The sequence below is a fragment of the Lissotriton vulgaris genome, chromosome 8 (genome assembly GCF_964263255.1).
Source record: "Lissotriton vulgaris chromosome 8, aLisVul1.2, whole genome shotgun sequence".
Taxonomy (NCBI): Eukaryota; Metazoa; Chordata; class Amphibia; order Caudata; family Salamandridae; genus Lissotriton; species Lissotriton vulgaris.
This window is the reverse complement of record NC_141696.1, coordinates 319,508,804-319,523,568: the sequence shown is the minus strand read 5'-3', so window position 1 is coordinate 319,523,568 and position 14,765 is coordinate 319,508,804. Positions and strand designations below refer to the sequence as shown.

Genomic DNA, 14,765 nt, shown 5'->3' with positions numbered 1-14,765 from the left:
GATATATTGGATGACCTCTGTGAAGGTGGTATTGGGGTAATCAACGCCATGTGTCTGGGGCCTTACACTGACCGCTGGCTCCGGCCTACACTGCGGTCCAGTTGGTCACACATGTGGAACTGTGTCTTGGGTAAGATGTGGAGGAGTCCACACCATTTGACACGCCTCATCTCAGGCAGGATCCCCAAATGCACTGGTGCCACTAACTCTGTGCACAATGAGTCATGGGCACTTTCTGGTTGGACCTTGGAGGCGGCTGAGTCTATGGCCTGGTGGTCTCCCGCATCTTTATCCGGCTGGTCCGGACTTGGTGCCCGACATATGTCAGTTCCATTCATCTCCACCATAGTGACTGTTTCTGCATGGTCCTGCCCTCTGCAGCATGTCCTGGGAGTACACTTTCCACTGTCCACCGAGCTCCTTTTACATCTACGGAAACCTGCTCTGTCCTCGTCAACCTGCCCCAGTGCCCCGCAAGTCAGCATCCCGTGGCGGTAGGACCAGTGTCTGCCGTGGTGCATCCGGGGCCACTAACTCAGTACAGCACAAGTCATGGGGCCTTTATGGTTGTATGGCTATGTCCTTTAAGATGTTCACTGTTGTCGATTTCTGACTGCACCAGGCAGCCCTTGCTGGCTGGTGGGCACACACCCCACACACAGCCAACACAGGTGTCACTAGGTATGTGTGCCTGCTAATAAATGTGGCCATGCACATGTAGCCATTTACACAATCTGAGCAAGTGTGTCCGTGTGGTCATTGTGGCAGCATGATGGGCACTGGTCCTGCGACATCACAGTGTGTTTACGTCAGTGGACGTTACCATATCATCTCCGCATTGGCAGTGACCCTGGACATGTTGCTGCGCACGCACCCCCCTGCAAGCACATGCTGCGTCTGCTGGTCCAGTGTACGTCAGGTCACTGCAGGGGCGTGTTTTGGACCTGGCCTCCTGCAGGAAGTGCGGTAGGTGTGTCTCTGTGTTGGGGTGCAGTCACAACCAGGCCACAGTAGTCGATGTTACAATGCAGCATGCACCAGGAAAGCAGGCCCGCACAGATGGGGACATGTAAGAGTGCAGCCCACACAAGTGAGGGGGCTTGTGGGAGGGAGGAGCAGGTGTGTGGCAACATAACACACAGTGGGGCCGCTCATGTGCCAAGTGCTGGGCAAACTATCCAAAATTCCCAGGGTTGCAGACATCCCACCACACCCACAACAGGCCTCTGTACATCTCCTGTATGCATGCAGATGGTGAAGTTACTCTAGGGATGAAAGGTCCTTTGTCAGCACTATCAGGTGGTAGCACATCTGCAGCTCCAAGCAAGAACCTGCATGTTGCCAGCACCCCTCACAGATACGATTGCATTTGCTTGTGACTCCCACACTACTCACTGCCTGACGTGGGACCAATGTGTACACATCTCACACGCAGGAGTCCTTGGTTGTAGTTAGCATGCGTGAAATGGCCTTCACAAGTACTCCCACCCTACCCCACGCCTGCACCCATTGCACACAGACACTGCTCATACACGAACTGTGCCCCTTCATCCACAGGTCTGGTGCAGGGCAAGCCAGTGCCGCTTCAGCAGAGCCACTGAGGCAATGGCAGACCATCCCGGACACATGCTCGACTCCAGTTATGTGGAACTGTACCATGCACATCTGCTGCATGTCCTGGGGGCACTGCAGATCAGTTAACGGCTGAGCTTCCGCCTTGCGGATGTCACCTGCGTGCAGCCTGTGTTGCATTGTCGCTCGTGCATATTCGAGTTGTCCATGGATGTCTGCCTCTCCAATGAAACGGTAGATGACCTGGATTTTGACGTGTGCGTGCGCCCCCTGTTGGCCCACGACCATAGGTGTCACCATGATGCCCGTTTATGGCATGCATGGATGTTTGGCATGCAGGCTGGGAACTTGGCCGGGGAGATTGGCCGAGTTGTCGTCTGCAGTGAGCATATTGAGTCACTACCGGATTGGTCTTTGGTGCACATTGGGTAGAGTGGTTGGAGTGGAGTCAGCACATCTGTCTGGGTCAGCTGATGGATTACGTCGACGACATGCCGGATGTGTTGGACGACGATCGCTTATTGGAGCTGTTGGCCTATGCTGCTGCACTCGTGTTCATGGATGAGTGACGAGGTACCTGCAGACACGACTGGATGTGACCCATTGCACGTGTCCCAACGCCTGTTTGCAGGTGGTTGTTCTGGTTATATGTCCCAAGTCGACAGTGGACATGACTGTATTGTCCTGGACACATGATCCCGGCGCGAACAACTAACGTGGGTTGGAACTGACTTGTGTTGGTGATGAACTTCCCCGAGGTGGACATGTGTGCTTTCCTACGTTCCTCATTCAGGCATGCTGCTGCATTGGTCTGCTTATTGTGGCACTTGTCTTGGCCGGACTGACACACACTTGTTGATAAAGTTTGAGCACTTTCACTTGTCTCCAACTGTGTTGTGTCTTGATTTGTATGCCAATGTGTGTGTCATGGACTCTCTGGCTCCCTGCCATACGTGTATTGCTACCCCATCAGGACTGTGGGTTTGTACTTGTGCATTCTCGTGTCCCTGTTTCGTGCTTTGCCAGGTGCGTATGGCCGTTTACCGGCCACAGGTGGGTGCACTTGTGACCTGTGTTCGTTTGAGCAAATGTTGGTGTTTGCACCACATTGTGTTCAATGTTGGGGTGCTCTGATTCCTCTTTTCCCTTTTGGGCAGTGTGGTTTTCACTTCTGTGTGTGTTGCAGCGCTGGCGGCGCTTTTCCCTGCTTCCCTCATTGCGAATGGGCTCATCGCACATTTTTCGACGTTGAGGTTTGTATCATCTCCATCGCAGTGGTTGTATCGCGGACATTGGCCGCGTTTTCGGTGAACTATCGCATGGTACTGCAGTGTTGTGAATTCCACGCTAATACTGGGTTATTTTCCTGCGATGGGCTGCAATGTGTGAAGTTGCGTTAGCATTTTTGGGTGATATTTAGCACACGTTCTTGTGAATATTCCCCAAAGACCTACTAAAAACTAGCATATAAAGAACAAATTAAATAAAGAGGTGGCTTTTGTCAAATAACTCTTGAGAAAAATAACAAAGTTATGTGTCAAAATGTAGCTCTATACATTATGTTATCATACAGCACATGTGGCCTGCTCAAGCTCAAACTCTTTCTTTCCTTGATGTGTGGAAGCATAGTAAAAAAAAAATATATATATAGGAGTATTGTATTTAAATGTGGCTTTCGTGCTACTATTTATAATGTTTAACATCCTAAATTCCATAGGCAATGCCATTATGTTGAAATGAAGACAGAATTAGTAAAGTGGGCACAATTTACTGTCAAAGATGGGCAAGTAAGAAATCAAGCATCACAGAAATAATTGGTGTAAATGAAAACAATCTCAAGCATTTACCTAAATATGTCTTTGCTGAATAATACTGTTTTAAATGCATGTCCAATCAATAATAGGAATTATTTCGGCATCCCAATAGTCTACGAGTAAGTCCAACAATTGTTTTTTTAATACTCTTATGAGGTACGGAGAGATGGAACATTCGGATTCTTTTTGCCCCTTTTGCCAGTGAAGACAATTTCCAAGCCCCTGAAAACAGCAATAATGCATCAAAAATCCTCTCTTTTGCATGACGGGTGTAAACCTTTTCCATTATTACTAGAACGGTTTCCTAACCTAAATCTAACATCCCTGCTAAGAGGATGAACTGTCTTTTTTGACAGGTGTGCAGTGGCTGAGAAACTCCAAGGTGCTGAGTCTCCTTTTTAACACATAAGACCTGTTCACAAACACATTTTGGAGTATGTAAAGAGTGCTCCTGTAGTACTATTTTGCGGACTCTTACATGCCTTTATTAATTAGCCTTATATCATTTAAAATGCAAAATAAATTAGAGTATTCAGAGATATTCATATACACTTAGTACAACTAAAAGGTAATGTGCAGTCTTTTTACTTACATTCAGAAAGGCATGTAGGATTATGTAAAGGAGGGCTGCTGCAATACTCTTTTCAGTAGTAAATGCTTTTATGAATCAGTCTAAAACTCTCTAGAACTATTAAGACTAAATTTGGCGTACGTGCTGCCTTTCAAATTGTGACCTACTAACTGAGGAAAAGTACTTTCCAAAATATTCATATGTAATCTTCAGACTAGTAGGGTCGAGATTAGCAGATTTAAATATGTCTTTCCATTTCCAAGATTCTGATGTAGGTTTGGACTCAAGGTTTAGATGGTTTCTATTAAGCTGTGCAAATATGCAAATTACCTTTATGTTTAAGTTTGATGGTTAAAAACGTACAGCTCCCCATGAGACATGATTACGCTTGTGTAAACATCTCTTTCCAGAGTTGTGTGAAGGAAATAAATTCAAATTCAAATTAAGTGAATATTTAGAATTGCATATGATTCTGAAACTTCCATTTCTTCCATTCTGCTCAAGAAATGCTCAGCTCTCCCTTTCGTTTTCTTTTCCTTATGCTGTTGGTGTGCGTCTAGCAAAGGCTGATTACTTTAATTAAAGGCATGAAAGGTGGTAAACGTTGAAATGCACGTATATATAAAGCAACTATGAGATATAATAAAAACGTGTAAAAATGTTTTATTTTTTCAGGCCAATGCATGAGGGTGTTATTTATGTATTTATTTATTTCACTTATAGAGCGCAGGAATCACTGTTAACAGTGTTTCCTGTTGTCTCCCCGTAATTTCTTACGACAGGCATTTTACTCTCTGCTTGGGTTCCAGTTACACATTCCACATACCTCTCCTTTATGTCAAAGTCAGAATATTTTGCAAGCAATGTATACCAAGTGCTTAAGTTGTGTCATCTTGTTCAACGTAGTCAGGTTGTGTGGCGGGTGTGATCCACATTTAACAGTAACAGAAAGTATAATTCCATTATATTCCCAAATATGGCAAATCTTGACCTTCAATATCTTTAACAGTAGGACATTAATCATTTGCATATTTTCTTGGCAGTTGGGAAATGAAGACTGAAGATGCATGTCCCCCACTGGCATTGTTCAAAATATTTCATTTTTTCTTTTCGCACCTCCAAATGAATTTCAAGCTGAGCGTTCTATGGTGTTAGATTTCTTTCTGGAACACTGACATACTGCACATCAGTGTTAATACTAAGGTCAGGTGGTGATAATTTCATAGAAAACTGTTTTAGAAGACTTTCAATTGCAATGTGCTAAAAGTTACAATTTCAGGAAAAAAAAGATTGCATTGAATCTCTGCGAGGAGTCCATTTTTCATTATAACCTTGTATAGATGGCTTAGAATGAGGTGGGCGGGATATCCGTCACGTTTATAACTGAGTAAACCCCAGCCAAATTCAAAATCAGACCATTGTGTTTTTTCGAGAAGATGTCAGACTCTTTAAATTAAGTAACGCTTAATTTATATTTTATAAAGCATTATAAAGATCACTCGTGTATTTTATAAAATATCACATACATGATATAAAGAAACATTAATCAATGTACAAGAAAATTTAGAACTGTTTGCAGGCTGGAATAAATAGCCATCAGTACAAGATATTTGGTGCTGTACTGGTGAGTCAAATCATGAACACATTGACAAGGGAAAATTGCATGCATGATAGATTCTGTTCCAGCATGCGCATCTGAAGTTTGGCTAAAATCTCTGTAGAGGTCATATAGTTACACAAGCGTAGCCTAGCATGGTTCAAAAATAATTGGCCAAGCAGGATTTGATGTTAAACTTAGAGGAGCAACATTGATTGACATCACTATAAGTGAATTATTTAGACTGTTTAAATATACTAATCAAAATGCTGTAGTGAGAGGCTGCATTCAGGGGTAGGGGTAGGCCCAACAGAATAAACTGAAATATATTTTAGCAAGAGAGAGCCCCCCTACCCCCCAAGAACTAAAGCCTGGATTTCACGTGGTGGGAAAGCAAAAAGGAAAGTAGTTTTTTACACCACAAGGACTGGCACAGGTAGAAGGCATGAGGGCAGTTACTGATAAACCAGCAAACAAGTTACAATTCATAGGCAGAGAGCAGACCCTCCTTTACTCCAAACCACTCTTAAAATGGACCTGTGAGATAATATCTTGACAGTGGCTTTTACTGTAAAAGTCAGGGAGAATAATGTGGTCATTTTAGTGACTAAACCACAATCTACAGAATGGATGGTGAAAATAGCTGATGGCAGGTGTTGGACTTGGCCCTTTTGTCAGAGCCATCCCCAAACATTTGCTCTCACCTTCCCGTTTTCTCATTTGTGTTTGCTTTTAGCTCTCTATTTGCTTTACCACTGCTCCAGTGATAAGGTGCTTGTGCTCTTTCATTGAAACATGGCAGAATTGGCTTATACCCAATTGGCCTGTTTAATTCACTTGAAAGTCCTAGTAAAGTGGTACAACACTTGCCCAGGGCCTGTAAAATTAAATGCTACTAGTTGGCCTACAGCACTCATTGTGTCACCCACTTAAGTAGCCCTATAAACATGTCTCGCCTGCTGTTGCAGCCTGTGCATACAGTTTAAAACTGCCATTTTGGGCAGTCAAAATAAACCTTTTTTCAAGCCCAAACCTTACTTTTTAATTTACGCAAGCCATACTGAGGTCAGATCTTGGCGAGGTGTGTCAGTTTGTCTATGTGTGTTGCTACCAGACAGTGAGACGAAGGGAAGATAGGTTTGGCAGGATGGGCCACTCTGCATTAACGAGAGGGAGGAGCTGTAACCTTTCACACTTGTACATCACAAAGGCTCTCCCAGAACACTCTTACAAAGGGTTTGAGACTGTTCTTTTGAGACTACAGACAAGCTAAGCCAGGACAGGGAGGAAGGGAAGGCTTGACACCTCAGGAAAGTGGAAACAGCTAGAAGCTTCCTCCACTCTAAAGTGGGCACCAGGTATAAATATTGAACACTTAGACCCAACTCTTCAGTACACTTCTGGACCTGTAGACTCTGGCGGGAAGAAGGACTGCTTTACTGCGGAATGGATTGACACTTTGATTTACTGTTGCTCTGAAAGACTGCTGCCCCGCTGTGCTGACTTGCTGGCCTCTTGCCTGAGTGAGAAGGAACTGACCTGCAATTCCAGTGTGACTCAAGAGCTAGTTGGCTTGCCTCCTGATCCGAAGTATCAGTGACAGAATAGGCTTCCAACAGCCTTGAATCCATCATCTGGAGTCTGCGATCTGCGATGCCTTCCCTCCCACGTGGTGTCATCCCAGTCCAGGGCCCTTGGAAGTGGGCATGAAGGTGCTCTGCCAGCCCATCTGGGGATTCAGCTGAACCGATGCATCTTCTCCAAGGCGCATCTCCCACAGAACTGGTGCATCTCCTTTGCCGATCGACACATTGCCCTTGAAACGATGCATCACCTCTGCTGTGTGGATTTCCCCGATGCAAGGACTTTGTATCACCTATCCCAGCTATTCAGAACTGCCACTGCATGATGCATCTCCTTCCCTGGTCTCCTGCACTCATGAGGTGGGTTAAGGAGGGAGATTATGGGGAGACACCGGATTGGTTGTTGTTGACATTATGGTTTACTGGCATTTAGTGCTCTATTTATGCACTTTTTTCTGATTTATTGCAGTACCCCTGACAAAGAACTGAAAAGTTCAAAATGCATTGGGATATTGTACTGTGTTGGCTCAAAGGAAGGATGACTGTACGTGTCTATGTTTAAGCTAGGATTGGCAGCATATGGCATCTGAAAATGCGGAATAAAGTATTCTATTTCAACCTAACTGTCTCTGGAGTGATCTTATAAACATTGAATGCATGGATTACTTGACAGCAATGAAGTTTGTGGATTACCATGGATTACCTTGGTTAAAAGATAAAAATTTGGTTTCTTTCATGAGGAAAAGTTCCTCACTTCAGCAGTGCAGCAGCTGGGGCGACAGTATCGCCCATTTGGCTTTATTACTTTCTAGGAGAGGCATTTCTAAAATAGCAATAGTAAGTCCAACTTTACCACTAAAGAGGAGTTCTCATTACTGTTCCAAAGATATGAAACATGATTGATCTACTCCTTTCTAATCAGAAATTACAGCTTAAAAAAGCTTTAAGGAATTATCAATGCTAAGCTATAAGAAGAGTAGGCCTCAAAGTAGTGAAACACAAATTTAGCTGTTTGTCAATACCAGGACATGTAAAACTTAAAGTACATGTCCTACCTTTTAGTAGAAGTGATGATAGTGAGTCACACTGGTGACTCAAATTAAAACTGTTTAACTAAAGATTTGAACTACTTGGGTGCAAATGAGGTATCTACCTCTGGCCAATGGGGAGGGAATTCACGATGTATGTAGCACTGAGTAAAGGTACTTGATGTCTCCCTGTTGCACACCTTTGAACGGTCCAACAGACCTTAAACAAATTCCACAAATAAATTCATCTCTGTTTTTCCAAAAATATTCCGGATTTATTAATCCTTATACTTCATCCTCATGATACATCTCATTGATGAATGAACATGTTCAAATTAACAGAGCATCTCCAATTTCAACATTCTGTTGATTTACCCCTTAAATAGTCCCAATGTATTTCGAGTCATAAGACTCTTTGTCCTACCGTTTAGTTACACAGCACACTTCTCATAGGGCTATCTAGGTCCTGCCTTAGGGGTGATATATGTATAATAAAAGGGGAGTTTAAGGCTTGGCAAATTAATATAAATGCAAAGTCGAAGTGGCAGTTAACTGAACACACAGGCCTTGCAATGGCAGGCCTGGGGAAGGTTTGAAAGACTACTTGTGTGTGTGGCATAACCAGTGCTGCAACCCACTAGTTGCATCTAGATTACAGGCCCTGGGTATATGACATATCCCTTTACAAGGGACTTTAAAGTAATGTAATGTATAGGCATTTATATAGCGCACTACTTACCCGGAGGGTCCCAAGGCGCTTCGACCGCTACGAAACCCTTCCTGGCTTCCCTGAGAGATGGTCCCTCAATGGGTATCTCCAGGGTGAGACCAGGCATCCCCGGCGGTCTGGTGGGGCCGTTAGTGAAGATGAGGCAAGCTAGTGCCCATAGTTGCCAAGTGTGATCGCTGATCAGAGTGGGCACCGAGGCGAGAGAATTATCGAGTCTGCTGACCCTGGTCCAGAAACCTGCCGCGCCGGGAATCGAACCCTGGTCCCGGGCCATCCTCTGCTCTCGGGTCTGCCGCCTCTAACCAGTGAGCCACACTACTTCACCAAACCAAATATGCCAATCAGGTATACACCAATGTCACCAAGTTAGAAGAGAAGCACATGAATGTTAACATTGGTCAGCAGTGGTAAAGTGCTCGGAGTCCTAAGGCCAACAATAAGATACAGAAAAAAGTGGAGGTAAGCAGGCAAAAAATAGGGGGAAGATCACCCTAAGGATGGCAGGTCTATCAGTGATACTCTATGAAAGGCTGTAATTCCTTGATCATTTTTACTACGGACCCTAGATCCAAGTTCTAACATTGCAGAGTGGACCCCTACATGAACCATGGTAGTGAAATGACAGAGGATTTGGTGACTTTTTGGCCACACAAATTGTGGAGATGTGGAATATGGTATGGAGGCTATATAGATTATTCACCAGGAAGCAAGATTTGGATAGGAATTTGGTGGCTTAGTGCTGGTGACCGTTGCCTCGAGTGAATGCAGAGAGCAAATGTGTGCTAAGGTCACACAAAGGAAAGAAGTAGTGATGCAATAATGACATTAATCTTGCTAGCCTGGGTCAGGGCCTGGAATAGGGCACTTCTCTGTATCAATCAAAGAGATGGTGGCAAAGGGGCTTGCTGGTTTCCTTGACTTTCATATAAAAATGAAATTTTAGTGCAAGGCTCAGATTTATGCTCTCCCTGGTTGACTTATTACCTTTGTCCTTTTTTTCTCAGAAATCTGTTTAGATTTAGAGTTTAGCTCAAGTTTAAGCCTCCTGTATAAAATGAGTCCTGGGACTGCTGCAAAAGGGGTAGGAGAGTCATTGGTATCTGAATTGTGGACCTAGACATTTTTTGTTCTTTCCACTATAACTTTTCCCAGAGTGATTTTCATTGAGGTTAGTGTTTAGCTTAAAATATGTTCTGTCTCATGGTGTTCTCCAGCTTCGAACTTGTAGGGCTGTAGGGGAAAAAGTGTATTGGAAATTAATAAAACCTAAATGTTCCCCAGAAATAATAGTCAAATTATTTGGGACTTTGATTGCCAAGTAACTAATATGCATTAAGCAGGTTTACCAGAGGTATCATGTTTGAGAAGCACGTGTGAATATATTTGTTAATATGCATGGTAAATGTATACTTTTTCCATGCAACATGTACTGTATTGGCCAGTCTAAATCCAACATCTTTCCTAATATGTATAGAGCAGTCAAATTCTTTTAAAATCATTTATCACATGGAGAGCCCTGCAGGAAAGTAGATATTTCTGATTACAAAGTTCAGCTTTATGGATGATTCGTAAATATGTGATCTTACTACCTGTGAGAAATGGGGTAACAAACTGACTGGGGTAAGAACCCTGATCAAGCAGCTGTCCCAATCCTTGCCAGGGTGAGGCGCAAGTCAGTCCTAAATCAACTTGAGCACAACTCTCTGGTAGGTTAGCATAGAGTAGTCAGGCTTAATTTAGAGACAATGTTTAAATTATTTGTGTACCATTTCAAATAGTACAACAGGGAAAACACTACACAAAAAGTATCCCACACCAAGTTGGAAAAAAATAGTAGAATGTAATAAATAAAGCAAGATCAAAATGACAAACCTCCAATCATTAGAACAGAATATATGAATTTTTAAATATTTAGTGTAGATAGCACCGAAAAAACACAAGAACCGACTAAGGATATCTGATCGAGCTGGACGCAGATAAAGCCACACGTTCAGGCCAACCGCGTTGGAGGGCAGGTCACATACAGTCACTAGGTTAGGCCCACTGGGGTTTAACCTTATCAAGTGTGTGCCAAAAGTCCTTTTGCATTGAAGAGTGCAGCGAGGAACAGGCCGCCGTCAAGGGCAGGAGTTGCTGGAGCTTCGCAGTGGCGGCTTCTGCAAGTGGTCAATCCTACAGTGCCAAGAGTCAAGCTGACAGTGTTCATCATGATTTGCGGTGTGTGAGATAAGGTCTTGGTGCAGACGGGTCTGTTCATGATCACGAAGAGCCCACAATCTTGATTTCAGTCCCCTTGAGCCACACCAAGGGTCCAGGACCTGGGAGGAACCAATTGGAGGTCAGGGACTCATTGTGACTGGGTCCAGTGGCTGGTGCAGGATGTTGGGGAGCCTTTTATGTCTCTGAGACTCAGATCAGGAGGCTAACAACAGACTAGCCCTTGGAGTTACTCTGGGTCCTAGGATCAACAATAGGTTGAAGGTACAGTTCTTCCCCAGGCAAGAGGGCAGGAGGCAGCATTGTAGAGCAGCAGACCAGCAGAGTGCCAATCCTTGTAGTCACACATCAGTACTTCTTGGCAGAGTATCGAAAGGTCCAGAAATGTGCTGAAGTGATGGTATTTGAGGTCCAGTATTTATACCCATTTGTGCATTTGAAGTGGGGCAGAAGCTTCTAGAGGTTTCTCTTTGCTCCCAAGGTATCCTGCATGTCCTTTCCTGGGTCCAGAAAAACTACAGGGGGGTGCAGGCGTTTGTCTGGAGGCAGGACACAGCCTATTCAGGTGTAAATGGGGCTGTGCCCAGGTCCTTCCTCCCACCTTGCCATTGTGGCCCATCCAGGCACACCTAAGCTCCCTTTAGTGTGTGGCTGTCTAGGAGGAATAAACAAAGCCCAACTGTCAGCTACACCCAGTCATGTGACCAGACAGGCTACAGGCATTAAGTTATTAAGGCAAGAAAATGACAACTTTCTAAAAGTTACTGAGAAATTAGGCGTGTCTGAGCCCCAAACCAAACGCACTGCGAAATGGGATTTATTGAAACCATTCCTTGATTCTTAGCAGCCCTAATTTTTTTTATCAAAGTTAATTGTTAATTTATTCATAGGGTAGTAATTCTTGAATCCTGCCAGCTCTTTTTTAGGACAATAGGAATTCTATCAATATTTACAAAGTCATCAGCTTACAAAAACATGGGACACTGGCCTCCCATCTTAGGTCAGAAGGGTGTGTAGCTGCAAGCATTTTGGGAAAGTCTGCTAAGAAGAGAGCAAAACAGGTGGGTGCTTGCATGCATCCCTGGAACAGCCCAATATTAATATGTATCCTTCTAGAAAGGCTGCCTCTAAAATCCAAATGCACACATTTACTCCTGTGGTTTTCTTTTGGTATCCCTAGGATGCTGCCCAGAATTGTCAGGGATTCTATTTTAGAACACAAAATTTCTCTATCCACCAGGTCAAAAGTGGCTGACAAATCTGCAAAACAGGTGTATAATGACCCCCACCTTCTAAGGATTTCTATGCTATGACCCAGAGGCTAAAGCAATGGACAAGAGTGGAGTGCCCTGCTTTGAAACCACCCTGTTCAAATAGGATTAGGTTGACCTCACCAAAACCACCATTAAAGAGCTTATAGTAGTGTCTTTGCATAAACCTTTGTGCCCACATCAATTAGGCTGATTAGGCCATAGTTCTTAGGTCTTCTGAATCACCCTTTTCATAGATGGGTTTATTACAGCACTTTTCCAGTTTCCTGTGTATACCTCAGTTATAGTAAAAAACTTAAGTGCTCTGGAGAAAGATTTAGCACACCAATCCACATTTGGTTGCTTTATGATAGCTGGGAGGTCATCCTGCCTGGGTGCTCTTGTTAGCTTGCATGATACAATTGTGTGTTTCACTGCTGCCTCTAAAGTAAGGGCAAGGAGGTTATAAATACAGCCAAGTGGCTCCCTGCCATGACAGCACCACCTTCCCCATTCCTTGTCATTAATCATACTTCCAACACTTGTTTCCCTGAACTCCTAATCTCACTAGTTTCCAAAATTGCTGAAAAGTCTTAGTAATAATTATATCTAGTGTTTCCACCCAATTAGTCTCATAATAAGATGCTTTTGTTTCAACTTACTTTCTGCGACTTACTTTCTGAAGATTATGGGCCACTTGTATCAACATTTGTGATAGCTATTACAAATGTATGAAACTCCAAGAGTTTGATTTAGCGATTCCTAGGGGGTCGCAAATCGACCTACCTCATTTATATAAATGAGGTAGATCATATTTTGCGACCCCCTAGGAATCGCTGAAAACATGGAGATGGTTGCCTGCTGGGGTCAGCGGACCACCATGTCTGTGATTGCTTTTAAATAAAGCATTTTTTTTTTGTAAAGCAGACCATTTTCCTTAAAGGAAAATGGGATGCTTTACAAAATGAAAAATGAAAAGTTTACCTGTTGATTTTTAAGATTAGGCAGTGGCCCATGGACCACTGTCTGCTCTTAACCCCTTCGATGCTGATGACGAGCTCAGCTCGTCATCAGCCACGGGGGGCGTGTGCGGATGACGAGCTGACCTCGTCATCTAACGCGGCTTTAATAAAAAAGCCGCGTAGCGCAAAAATAACCGCCGCAGCGATGCGGTTAAACAAAGTTTTTGCATATATTTACAAAAGAGAAGGGGTCCCTTGGGGACCCTTTCCCGTTTGCAAATGAGTTACCACCAACTTGAAGTTGGTGGTAAATTGCGAATGTTTTGGGAAAATATTCACTGTCACAAAACATTCATACATACCGTTACAGTTCGGTATTTGGAAGGGACGCCATAAACACCCCCCTTCTAAATATTGAATTGCAAACCCACATTGCGATTTGGTAACAGGTTACCGAATTGAAAAATACGATTTGTCATTTGTGAAAAGCATATTTTGCGTCCACAAACGGCCCGATTCTCTACAATCGGCCTGTTTGTGAACGAAAAGAATGTTTGCTACATGTGGCCCTATAATCTTCTTGATGAGAGTTGCCATCCATGAGTACAGATTTACTCCATTTGAGTTTCTTAGCTTCTTTTTTAGCTCCAGGTGTTTGGATTCAAACCATGGTGCCCGCACTTTTCCTGACAAACGGGAGCTTTACATTTTGGAAAGGGTTTGTCACTTCACTTTCAAGCACTTGACTAGGTCTTTTTATTGTAAACGTATAGTTGATAATAGGATTCGTATCATGGGGAGCCACATAGTTTAAATCAATATTTTTTTGTAGATCAAGCAACAACTGGATGGGAACATATTCTATTAGAAATACGTTGGGGAAATTCTATATTGACAGGCATAACTGTGTATCTGGGCAATGTTCCTAGATTTTAGATGCTTTTTAAGGGAACGTGTCATGCCTGAATAATAAATGTAACCTATGGTACCATTTAAGATCCCATACTTAAAGTCTGGGTATGGTATGAGTTGTTTCATGTTGTATTGCCTTGGTCTATAGTCATCCGTTGTAACTAATGTGAAATTCCATCAACTGTGAAGTGTCTGACCCCACCCTAAGGTTTAAAAGCACTGTGTCAAGAACTATAAATTACTGGGCGTCCATCAAATATGAGAATCCTTTTTTAGCTGGCATACCTTTTAAGCAGACCTTTGGTGTTACCATCAGCTCAATTCTGTAAAGGGTAGCCTGTGTTTGAATAAACATAGATCTTTTGAGGAAGATTAATAAAAGCCGTCACAGGAAAACACATTATAATTTGGGATTGTATTTCATTTGTTTTGGTATATTGTCTTGACGTTCTCTGAGGTGAAAGAGTGATTTGTGAAGCGATGACACGCTGCATAACAATGAAAAAACCCAATAATACAATACTCCGGA

General features: G+C 43.3%; 1 protein-coding gene across 3 annotated transcripts in view; it reads right to left on the bottom strand.

Moving 5' to 3' along the window:
• Positions 1–14,765, bottom strand: part of CADM2 (cell adhesion molecule 2) — a 1,625,130-nt gene that overhangs the window by 467,086 nt on the left and 1,143,279 nt on the right. The gene's annotated exons all lie outside the window — the stretch shown is intronic.